At 46.9% G+C, this 12,572-nt stretch overlaps 1 protein-coding gene across 1 annotated transcript in view; it reads right to left on the reverse strand.

The window, feature by feature from the left end:
• GLP1R (glucagon like peptide 1 receptor) overlaps positions 1–12,572 on the reverse strand; it is a 309,769-nt gene that overhangs the window by 244,152 nt on the left and 53,045 nt on the right. The window lies entirely within an intron of this gene.

The following is a 12,572-nucleotide window of genomic DNA, read 5'->3' on the forward strand; positions in this document are numbered from 1 at the left end:
CGGGCCGTTAGGCCGCAGGTGAAGTCCTTGCAGGTCGCATGCAACCCTTGGTTCTCCTGTTGCCCACCAATGGGTTAACGGCATTTTAACTGCTAAGAGATGAATGTGACGTAAGGGTAGATTTGGCTGCTTTTAAATAAAGGTTAAGCCCACCATTACCCCTACCTGTCAATGATATGATGTATGTATTTATGTATGCACAGTTTATTGTAACTGTCCTATATACTGTATGTTCCTCTTAAAGGATGTAAAGCAGTGATGTACAGCTCAGTTCAAGAGTGGGGACTTGTAGTGGTTAACTCTCTCTTGCAACATGGGCAATAATCACATCAGAGTTTGGTACTATAGGCCTGGACACTGCGATGAGATTAGGCCCGTTTTTGAGGAACCAGGGAGAGGTCGACCACCTGCTGAGTGGACCTTCTCTACAAGAAAGCTGTAAGCTGTAAGTATGATTTGTCTTTGGAAAGGGGTTGTATCAGCATTGTACTGGCCCACCTTAAACCCCAGTAACCTCATAAACTGGGTCTAGTGCCATGTTCATGGACCAGGACTATTGTCCCTACCCAGACTAGATAGCATCACTCTTGTTGGGACTGGGGTATATATATATATATACACATGTAGAGGTATCAGTACCGTGTTAGCCGAGCTTCAATAATCAAAAAATAAATAGATGATACCGTTCTGTGGCTAACAAAATGCTTTTATTTCTGCGAGCTTTCGAGATACACTGATCTCTTCTTCCGGCGATGTTACAATGAATGAAGCAAGCAAAAGCTATACTATAAACAGTGTCTATTGGAATGTTATCTGTGCTGGTCCTTCCCCCGGTGTGGATGTGTTTTTATGGCTGGAGGTGTCAAAAGGTTCCTGAAAGCAAGTGATGAAAGAGTGTGTATGTGTATCAGTGTGAATTAACATGAATGGAGAGCCCACAGTATATACAGTGCTTTACAAAAGGTGTGCGTGGAGTGGGAGTGGATATAAATGGTGTGGGTGGGTGTGGAAATGTGAGAGTTAGTAGCATAACTAAAAGTGTGTGTGGATACTATGTGGTCCCTATTGGTGTATAGGGATGGAAAAAGAAGGAGTATAAGTATGTGTGAGAGACAGCTGTGTGTGCATACATATAGCACAGTATGTACAGACATGGCCTATAGCGCTCATGGGAAGAGAGTTCACTTGTGTCAGTAATGACTCATAAAATTATTTGAATTTGGACCTCTGGCGAACAGGACCTCCTACAGTTCTATGACAACTTCAATACGTTCCACCCGACCATCAACCTCAAACTCACCCATTCCCCGGATGAAGTACATTTCCTAGACACCACCATTACTATAAAGAACAACCAACTACAGACTTCTGTATTCCGCAAACCTACAGACAGAGCCAGCTATTTGAGGGACAACAGCTTCCACCCGACACACACCAAACATGCAACCATCTACAGTCAAGCTATACGATACAACCGGATATGCTCCGGCACAGCAGACAGAGACCAGCGGATTAAAGCCTTGAAATCAGACTTTATAAACCGTGGATACAACCACAGAATTGTAGACCAGCAAATTCACAAAGCCACCAGAATACCAAGAATTGATCTCCTTGAATACAAACAGAAGGAGACAAGCGACAAGGTACTTTTGGTGGTCACATATAACCCACACCTAGGAGCCCTACGCAAGATCGCCAGGAAACTACAACCCATCCTCCAGGAAGATACAAGACTCCAACAGGTCTTCCCTGAAGCACCCTTATTATCATACAGACAAAAGAAAGACGAATGGCGCACAGCCAGGGAGCCAGGTGTAGGATAAAACTGCTATTCTTTATTCGTGCATGCAGGAGGACAGGCAACCCCCTTGGGGAACAAACAGGTTCCTGTTTGTTCCCCAAGGGGGTTGCCTGTCCTCCTGCATGCACGAATAAAGAATAGCAGTTTTATCCTACACCTGGCTCCCTGGCTGTGCGCCATTCGTCTTTCTTTTGCCTTCACCTGGACTGTGGATTCCTTCATGGCTGGCACGCCTGCTCTACACCCCTGGAGATGACGTGAGTGGGTTTCTTTATGGGTTTAGACTGTCATAGTTAAGTTGGACAACTGTCATTATGCTTACAAAAGTCTATATTGTACCCACCCACTCCCACTGGTATCTCCAGGGTTTTGATTTATAGTCCACCGAGTTGGATGGATTTCATCTGGGTTGAGCACCCTAATTTTTTCTACTTATCATACAGACAACCCAATAATCTCAAGAATATTATGGTGAGGAGTAAAGTATTCAGCAGTTTAACTGAATGCGGGACAAAACCATGCCAGGACCCAAGATGCAAAACCTGCGCAATGCTCTACACAGCGGACACAATACAAATACCACACAGGAATCGGGAATACAAAATCAGAGGAAGGTTCACCTATTCCTCCAGCAATGTTGTGTACCTCATCATGTGCATGAAATGCCCAGGGGGCTGCTACTACATAGGTGAGTCAGGGCAGGGGCTAAACAAGAGAATGAACCTGCACCGCCACAGCATCACACGCGGAACCAGAGACAGTCCTGTTGGCGAACATTTCTCTGACTCCGACCATAAGATGAACGATCTGAGGGTTGCCATACTCAAAGGTAATCTTAAAACACCGAAAGAGAGACGGTTGCATGAATACAAATTTATGCAACTGTTCGGGACACTTAGCAGTGGCCTAAACAGAGATCGAAATTTTATGAGTCATTACTGACACAAGTGAACTCTCTTCCCATGAGCGCTATAGGCCATGTCTGTACATACTGTGCTATATGTATGCACACACAGCTGTCTCTCACACATACTTATACTCCTTGTTTTTCCATCCCTATACACCAATAGGGACCACATAGTATCCACACACACTTTTAGTTATGCTACTAACTCTCACATTTCCACACCCACCCGCACCATTTATAGCCGCTCCCACTCCACACACACCTTTTTTAAAGCACTGTATATACTGTGGGCTCTCCATTCATGTTAATTCACACTGATACACATACACATTCTTTCATCACTTGCTTTCAGGAACCTTTTGACATCTCCAGCCATAAAACACATCCACACCGGGGGAAGGACCAGCACAGATAACATTCCAATAGACACTGTTTATAGTATAGCTTTTGCTTGCTTCATTCATTGTAACATCGCCGGAAGAAGAGATCAGTGTACAGTATCTCAAAAGCTCGCACAAATAAAAGCATTTCGTTAGCCACAGAACGGTATCATCTATTTATTTTTTGATTATATATATATATATATATATATATATACACATGAAGGTCAGTCAGCACACTGTAGTAGAAAAGGTTGTAATAGCAGATGCTAGTCCCATAGAGAATAAGTATGATACGAACCAATCCAAAGACCAGTAAAGAGACAGCAGACCGCACGGGGTTAATCCAAAAATCTATATTCACAACATGAAATACACGTAAGCCAACGTTTCGGTCCCACAGAGAGACCTTCCTCAGGGCCGTGCAACCCACAAGTGCAAGTGACCAAACATATATACCCTCACCCATAGTGCAATGCAAACAAAGGGAACCAATCACCAACATGCAATCAGACAAAATATGCAACATAGCTGTGCTCCGTGCCCCCTCCCCTATTACCTGATTATCCAAATGACTCATCATGACATGATAGTAGGCACTTAAACTATTAGGAGAGAGACACCCTTAGACACTGGTCCCAGGGTCTACTGCCATTGCGGGGGATAGTCGCGCGCCGCGCTTGTGCAGTGGGCCAAAACATATTGACTGCCGGAGCGCCAGCAGGGCGAGTGTGCCGCGCATCACAGCTGTGAGCAGACGCCTCATTAACTCTCCCTGGCCACCAGGGACGCCGGCAGCGCAAAACGCACATGCGCAGTCTGAAAAACCGCCTCGGTGCACAGTTACCCGCACACTGACAGTAATAATGGGCTAAACAGAATAGTAATACACAGAGCGTTAAGGTGAACCACAGGGGGACAGATGGAGGTATAGAGCACAAGGAGCGCATAGCATCACCATAATATATAAGGACAAAGGAAGTGCAAAAGTGCAGAGGGAGTGATGCAACAGAGTATGAGTGACAAACATATAAAAGGCATAATGCAAAATTCAATGAAAGCAGGGAGACAGCTACAAAAAGCAGCTAAGTGAAAGTTCCTCATTTAGGCCACCAGGTGTCATAGTTCTTAGTTCATAAATAAGCCTTGCTTCCTGTTTAAGTAAGGTCCTGCCCCTGTCACCCCCACGGGGGGGGACTGGAACCTGCAGAATAGGCATACAACGAAATGTGGCCAGTGTGTGTCTTTTTTCTTTGAAATGTCTAGCCACAGGTAGACACTTCAGATCTATATCAGCGGCATCACTCAGTAGGGCTTTTCTGATGTTTGAACGGTGCATGGCCAAACGTTCTTTCAGCATCCTAACAGTCTTCCCGATGTACAGCAATCCACAAGGACACTTAATAAAGTACACCACGAATTTTGACTCACAGTTCAGTGGTTGTTTGATTTTAATCGGTGCGCCACTATGCGGGTGATTGTAGCTAGGGCCCAGCTGCATATAGTTGCAGTTGGTACAGCCATGACAGCGGTGCGAACCAGGTTTTTTGGCTAACCAAGTGGTGGGTGTGGCATATTTGTCTATTGGGTCAGATCCAGTGACCATGTCGCCAATGTTTGGTCCCCGACGAAAGCAGAATAGAGGTGGCTCTCTGGCATATGCACCAATCCTCTCGTCATTCTCCAGGATGCGCCAATTGCCCCGAATGCAGCGCTTAATGCTGTTAGTAGCAGTACTGAATGTACTGACTATATTGAGCCTGTTGCTCACCGGTCTGCCTGACGAAGGTGTCAATAGTTCACCCCTATCAACCTGTCCAACCTTTTGCAAGGCAAAGTTGATGTCCTTGGCCGAATAGCCCCTCTCCCGGAAGCGTGCGGCCATTTGGGCCAAGGCCCTTTATGATTCTTCTGGATCAGTGGTGATTCTTTTCACTCGGAGAAGCTGGGAGTATGGGAGACCCCTCTTAAGTGGTACAGGATGGTGGCTGGCTGCACAAAGAAGGGAGTTCTTGTCTGTACTCTTCCGGTATATTCTAGTAGCCAGCGTGCCTCCAATTTTGTACACTATGGTGTCTAAAAAAGCGATTTCCTGGTAGCTGTGGTTGAGGGTAAAACGGATTGAGGAGGGGATTTTGTTTAAATCAGAAACAAATGCCAGCAGCTCATCTTCACTGCCCGTCCACAGAATGAAGATGTCGTCAATATAGCGAAGGTATTTGACGATATGCCGTCCATGCGTGGTGTCAGTTAATATGTGCAACCGTTCATACAAATCCATAAACAGATTAGCGTACGACGGTGCCATATTTGAGCCCATGGCAGTACCCGTAAGTTGCAAGTAGTAGTGTTTCTCAAATTTAAAGAAGTTCTTATGGAGGATGACCTCAATGAGCAACATGAGAAAGTCCACTGGTGGACCCTGTTCGACTCCCTGTTCTTCCAATTTTGTGCGTACTGCTTCTAGGCCCTCTGCATGGGGAATGTTGGTGTACAGGCTGGACACATCTAGCGTAGCAAGAATACATTCTGCTGTGTTAACGGAAAGATGACTGAGCTGCTCAATAAAGTCCGTGGTGTCCTTGATGTATGAACCCATTCCAGCCACCAGGGGCTGTAGATAGAAATCCACGAATTGCGAGAGGGGGTGGCACAGCGACCCACGGGCCGAGATGATGGGTCTGCCCGGTGGTGCGACTATAGATTTGTGTACTTTGGGTAGTGTGTATAATACTGGCATCACAGGGTGGTCCTGAGTCAGGAATTTGCTGGTTTCTTCTGTGATCCAGGCATTATTCAAGCCCAATCGGATGATGCCATCAATCTCCTTCTTGTAGGCTATCGTCGGATCCCCCGGGAGGCGTCTATAATGATGTACAACTGCAAGCTGTTGCTCAATCTCCAGCTTGTAGTATTGATAATTTAAAACCACAATCCCTCCACCCTTGTCTGCTGCTCTCACTATGATCCCCTTGTTCTCCCGTAGCATTTTCAGGGCAGCTCTCTCCTCTCTCGATGTATTGAAAAAGCTGGTCTTATGATTCTTCAGAATTTTCCGTGTGTCTTTAGTCACCAAGTTCATAAATGCAGCTATGTTGGGGTTCAGTGAGTGCGGGTCAAAGGTGCTCCTGGTCTTAAATGGATTTGGGGTAATGTCTCCAGAAGAGTTAATATCAATATTCTTAGAGAAGAAATCCTTTAACTTCAATTGTCTGTGCAGTCTGTACATATCAACCTCCCAGTCAAAGGAATCCTGCATATGGGTTGGCACGAATGATAAGCCTTTCTGTAGAATGCTAACCTCTGCCGGTGTCAGTGAGTGGTTCGATAGATTGTAGATCACCGTCTCGCTTGCCTGGTGCCCCTTGTCGCTTTTCCTTCGCGCACGGGATACCGCCGATCTCCGGCCACCTCTCCTGGTGGGTCTGTGCGCGTTGTGCCCTGCGGGAGAGTTCTCGCTCGACCGCCATCGCCCGGACCTAAAAAAGGCTCTATGGAGGCGTTATCCGGGGCATCTGATGCATCAGTATCACTGGTCGTGTAGCCCGTCCTGGCGGCATCACCCCGCCTAGACCGAGGCTGGTATCGTCGCTGTGGACCGCTTCTACCGCTCTTCATCTCACCCAGCCCCAGGAGCCATCGGTAGACGTTGCGCTCCTTGTAGTCCGCAGTCACCTGCCGGAGCTTCTCCTTCTTAAACTTGATTAAATTCGCCCTATAGGCATCAATTGTGTTCTGCATCTTGTCCAGCCAGTTGGTATCCGTGTCCGCTGCCAGGGTGTCCACATGTTTGGTTTCTATTACTGCAATGTCCTTCTTCAATTTGGCAATTTCCTTGCTTGATTGGTCAATGACCAGAATCATAAGATCGAAAGAACATTTGTTTAAAATGGCTATCCAGCGTTTGCAGAAATCCATGTCACATCTGCCAATGGTAGGCTGATTTTTCACCCTGAACCCCCTTGGCAGCATCCTCGCTTTGTGGTAGTGTGACAGGGTGAGGCCATGTAGATAAAAATCCACTTCACGTTTCTTTAATTTAATGAGCTCATTGAAAACATCAGCCGCCTTATCAGGTCCTACTACGTCATCAAAGGACTCTGTGAAGCGGATCTGTGCGACCTCTGCATCACTGAAACCCGCCACATCCGATAGGGACGAAAAAATGCCTGTGATGTCAGCAAATTACTCCATTGCACATATAACAAATAGTCACAACCATATGCAGATAAAATATGTAAATGAGGCCAAGTGTTTCCTAAATACAACTCCCCGCTAAGCCATCGCAGGGAATGTACAGCAATGAAAAGAGTACGTAGGTGCACAACCCATAAAGCATAAATTCACATGAAGGTCAGTCAGCACACTGTAGTAGAAAAGGTTGTAATAGCAGATGCTAGTCCCATAGAGAATAAGTATGATACGAACCAATCCAAAGACCAGTAAAGAGACAGCAGACCGCACGGGGTTAATCCAAAAATCTATATTCACAACATGAAATACACGTAAGCCAACGTTTCGGTCCCACAGAGAGACCTTCCTCAGGGCCGTGCAACCCACAAGTGCAAGTGACCAAACATATATACCCTCACCCATAGTGCAATGCAAACAAAGGGAACCAATCACCAACATGCAATCAGACAAAATATGCAACATAGCTGTGCTCCGTGCCCCCTCCCCTATTACCTGATTATCCAAATGACTCATCATGACATGATAGTAGGCACTTAAACTATTAGGAGAGAGACACCCTTAGACACTGGTCCCAGGGTCTACTGCCATTGCGGGGGATAGTCGCGCGCCGCGCTTGTGCAGTGGGCCAAAACATATTGACTGCCGGAGCGCCAGCAGGGCGAGTGTGCCGCGCATCACAGCTGTGAGCAGACGCCTCATTAACTCTCCCTGGCCACCAGGGACGCCGGCAGCGCAAAACGCACATGCGCAGTCTGAAAAACCGCCTCGGTGCACAGTTACCCGCACACTGACAGTAATAATGGGCTAAACAGAATAGTAATACACAGAGCGTTAAGGTGAACCACAGGGGGACAGATGGAGGTATAGAGCACAAGGAGCGCATAGCATCACCATAATATATAAGGACAAAGGAAGTGCAAAAGTGCAGAGGGAGTGATGCAACAGAGTATGAGTGACAAACATATAAAAGGCATAATGCAAAATTCAATGAAAGCAGGGAGACAGCTACAAAAAGCAGCTAAGTGAAAGTTCCTCATTTAGGCCACCAGGTGTCATAGTTCTTAGTTCATAAATAAGCCTTGCTTCCTGTTTAAGTAAGGTCCTGCCCCTGTCACCCCCACGGGGGGGGACTGGAACCTGCAGAATAGGCATACAACGAAATGTGGCCAGTGTGTGTCTTTTTTCTTTGAAATGTCTAGCCACAGGTAGACACTTCAGATCTATATCAGCGGCATCACTCAGTAGGGCTTTTCTGATGTTTGAACGGTGCATGGCCAAACGTTCTTTCAGCATCCTAACAGTCTTCCCGATGTACAGCAATCCACAAGGACACTTAATAAAGTACACCACGAATTTTGACTCACAGTTCAGTGGTTGTTTGATTTTAATCGGTGCGCCACTATGCGGGTGATTGTAGCTAGGGCCCAGCTGCATATAGTTGCAGTTGGTACAGCCATGACAGCGGTGCGAACCAGGTTTTTTGGCTAACCAAGTGGTGGGTGTGGCATATTTGTCTATTGGGTCAGATCCAGTGACCATGTCGCCAATGTTTGGTCCCCGACGAAAGCAGAATAGAGGTGGCTCTCTGGCATATGCACCAATCCTCTCGTCATTCTCCAGGATGCGCCAATTGCCCCGAATGCAGCGCTTAATGCTGTTAGTAGCAGTACTGAATGTACTGACTATATTGAGCCTGTTGCTCACCGGTCTGCCTGACGAAGGTGTCAATAGTTCACCCCTATCAACCTGTCCAACCTTTTGCAAGGCAAAGTTGATGTCCTTGGCCGAATAGCCCCTCTCCCGGAAGCGTGCGGCCATTTGGGCCAAGGCCCTTTATGATTCTTCTGGATCAGTGGTGATTCTTTTCACTCGGAGAAGCTGGGAGTATGGGAGACCCCTCTTAAGTGGTACAGGATGGTGGCTGGCTGCACAAAGAAGGGAGTTCTTGTCTGTACTCTTCCGGTATATTCTAGTAGCCAGCGTGCCTCCAATTTTGTACACTATGGTGTCTAAAAAAGCGATTTCCTGGTAGCTGTGGTTGAGGGTAAAACGGATTGAGGAGGGGATTTTGTTTAAATCAGAAACAAATGCCAGCAGCTCATCTTCACTGCCCGTCCACAGAATGAAGATGTCGTCAATATAGCGAAGGTATTTGACGATATGCCGTCCATGCGTGGTGTCAGTTAATATGTGCAACCGTTCATACAAATCCATAAACAGATTAGCGTACGACGGTGCCATATTTGAGCCCATGGCAGTACCCGTAAGTTGCAAGTAGTAGTGTTTCTCAAATTTAAAGAAGTTCTTATGGAGGATGACCTCAATGAGCAACATGAGAAAGTCCACTGGTGGACCCTGTTCGACTCCCTGTTCTTCCAATTTTGTGCGTACTGCTTCTAGGCCCTCTGCATGGGGAATGTTGGTGTACAGGCTGGACACATCTAGCGTAGCAAGAATACATTCTGCTGTGTTAACGGAAAGATGACTGAGCTGCTCAATAAAGTCCGTGGTGTCCTTGATGTATGAACCCATTCCAGCCACCAGGGGCTGTAGATAGAAATCCACGAATTGCGAGAGGGGGTGGCACAGCGACCCACGGGCCGAGATGATGGGTCTGCCCGGTGGTGCGACTATAGATTTGTGTACTTTGGGTAGTGTGTATAATACTGGCATCACAGGGTGGTCCTGAGTCAGGAATTTGCTGGTTTCTTCTGTGATCCAGGCATTATTCAAGCCCAATCGGATGATGCCATCAATCTCCTTCTTGTAGGCTATCGTCGGATCCCCCGGGAGGCGTCTATAATGATGTACAACTGCAAGCTGTTGCTCAATCTCCAGCTTGTAGTATTGATAATTTAAAACCACAATCCCTCCACCCTTGTCTGCTGCTCTCACTATGATCCCCTTGTTCTCCCGTAGCATTTTCAGGGCAGCTCTCTCCTCTCTCGATGTATTGAAAAAGCTGGTCTTATGATTCTTCAGAATTTTCCGTGTGTCTTTAGTCACCAAGTTCATAAATGCAGCTATGTTGGGGTTCAGTGAGTGCGGGTCAAAGGTGCTCCTGGTCTTAAATGGATTTGGGGTAATGTCTCCAGAAGAGTTAATATCAATATTCTTAGAGAAGAAATCCTTTAACTTCAATTGTCTGTGCAGTCTGTACATATCAACCTCCCAGTCAAAGGAATCCTGCATATGGGTTGGCACGAATGATAAGCCTTTCTGTAGAATGCTAACCTCTGCCGGTGTCAGTGAGTGGTTCGATAGATTGTAGATCACCGTCTCGCTTGCCTGGTGCCCCTTGTCGCTTTTCCTTCGCGCACGGGATACCGCCGATCTCCGGCCACCTCTCCTGGTGGGTCTGTGCGCGTTGTGCCCTGCGGGAGAGTTCTCGCTCGACCGCCATCGCCCGGACCTAAAAAAGGCTCCATGGAGGCGTTATCCGGGGCATCTGATGCATCAGTATCACTGGTCGTGTAGCCCGTCCTGGCGGCATCACCCCGCCTAGACCGAGGCTAGTATCGTCGCTGTGGACCGCTTCTACCGCTCTTCATCTCACCCAGCCCCAGGAGCCATCGGTAGACGTTGCACTCCTTGTAGTCCGCAGTCACCTGCCGGAGCTTCTCCTTCTTAAACTTGATTAAATTCGCCCTATAGGCATCAATTGTGTTCTGCATCTTGTCCAGCCAGTTGGTATCCGTGTCCGCTGCCAGGGTGTCCACATGTTTGGTTTCTATTACTGCAATGTCCTTCTTCAATTTGGCAATTTCCTTGCTTGATTGGTCAATGACCAGAATCATAAGATCGAAAGAACATTTGTTTAAAATGGCTATCCAGCGTTTGCAGAAATCCATGTCACATCTGCCAATGGTAGGCTGATTTTTCACCCTGAACCCCCTTGGCAGCATCCTCGCTTTGTGGTAGTGTGACAGGGTGAGGCCATGTAGATAAAAATCCACTTCACGTTTCTTTAATTTAATGAGCTCATTGAAAACATCAGCCGCCTTATCAGGTCCTACTACGTCATCAAAGGACTCTGTGAAGCGGATCTGTGCGACCTCTGCATCACTGAAACCCGCCACATCCGATAGGGACGAAAAAATGCCTGTGATGTCAGCAAATTACTCCATTGCACATATAACAAATAGTCACAACCATATGCAGATAAAATATGTAAATGAGGCCAAGTGTTTCCTAAATACAACTCCCCGCTAAGCCATCGCAGGGAATGTACAGCAATGAAAAGAGTACGTAGGTGCACAACCCATAAAGCATAAATTCACATGAAGGTCAGTCAGCACACTGTAGTAGAAAAGGTTGTAATAGCAGATGCTAGTCCCATAGAGAATAAGTATGATACGAACCAATCCAAAGACCAGTAAAGAGACAGCAGACCGCACGGGGTTAATCCAAAAATCTATATTCACAACATGAAATACACGTAAGCCAACGTTTCGGTCCCACAGAGAGACCTTCCTCAGGGCCGTGCAACCCACAAGTGCAAGTGACCAAACATATATACCCTCACCCATAGTGCAATGCAAACAAAGGGAACCAATCACCAACATGCAATCAGACAAAATATGCAACATAGCTGTGCTCCGTGCCCCCTCCCCTATTACCTGATTATCCAAATGACTCATCATGACATGATAGTAGGCACTTAAACTATTAGGAGAGAGACACCCTTAGACACTGGTCCCAGGGTCTACTGCCATTGCGGGGGATAGTCGCGCGCCGCGCTTGTGCAGTGGGCCAAAACATATTGACTGCCGGAGCGCCAGCAGGGCGAGTGTGCCGCGCATCACAGCTGTGAGCAGACGCCTCATTAACTCTCCCTGGCCACCAGGGACGCCGGCAGCGCAAAACGCACATGCGCAGTCTGAAAAACCGCCTCGGTGCACAGTTACCCGCACACTGACAGTAATAATGGGCTAAACAGAATAGTAATACACAGAGCGTTAAGGTGAACCACAGGGGGACAGATGGAGGTATAGAGCACAAGGAGCGCATAGCATCACCATAATATATAAGGACAAAGGAAGTGCAAAAGTGCAGAGGGAGTGATGCAACAGAGTATGAGTGACAAACATATAAAAGGCATAATGCAAAATTCAATGGAAGCAGGGAGACAGCTACAAAAAGCAGCTAAGTGAAAGTTCCTCATTTAGGCCACCAGGTGTCATAGTTCTTAGTTCATAAATAAGCCTTGCTTCCTGTTTAAGTAAGGTCCTGCCCCTGTCACCCCCCACGTGGGGGTGACAGGGGCAGGACCTTACTTAAACAGGAAGCA

This window comes from Ascaphus truei, chromosome 4, assembly GCF_040206685.1.
Source record: "Ascaphus truei isolate aAscTru1 chromosome 4, aAscTru1.hap1, whole genome shotgun sequence".
Lineage (NCBI taxonomy): Eukaryota > Metazoa > Chordata > Amphibia > Anura > Ascaphidae > Ascaphus > Ascaphus truei.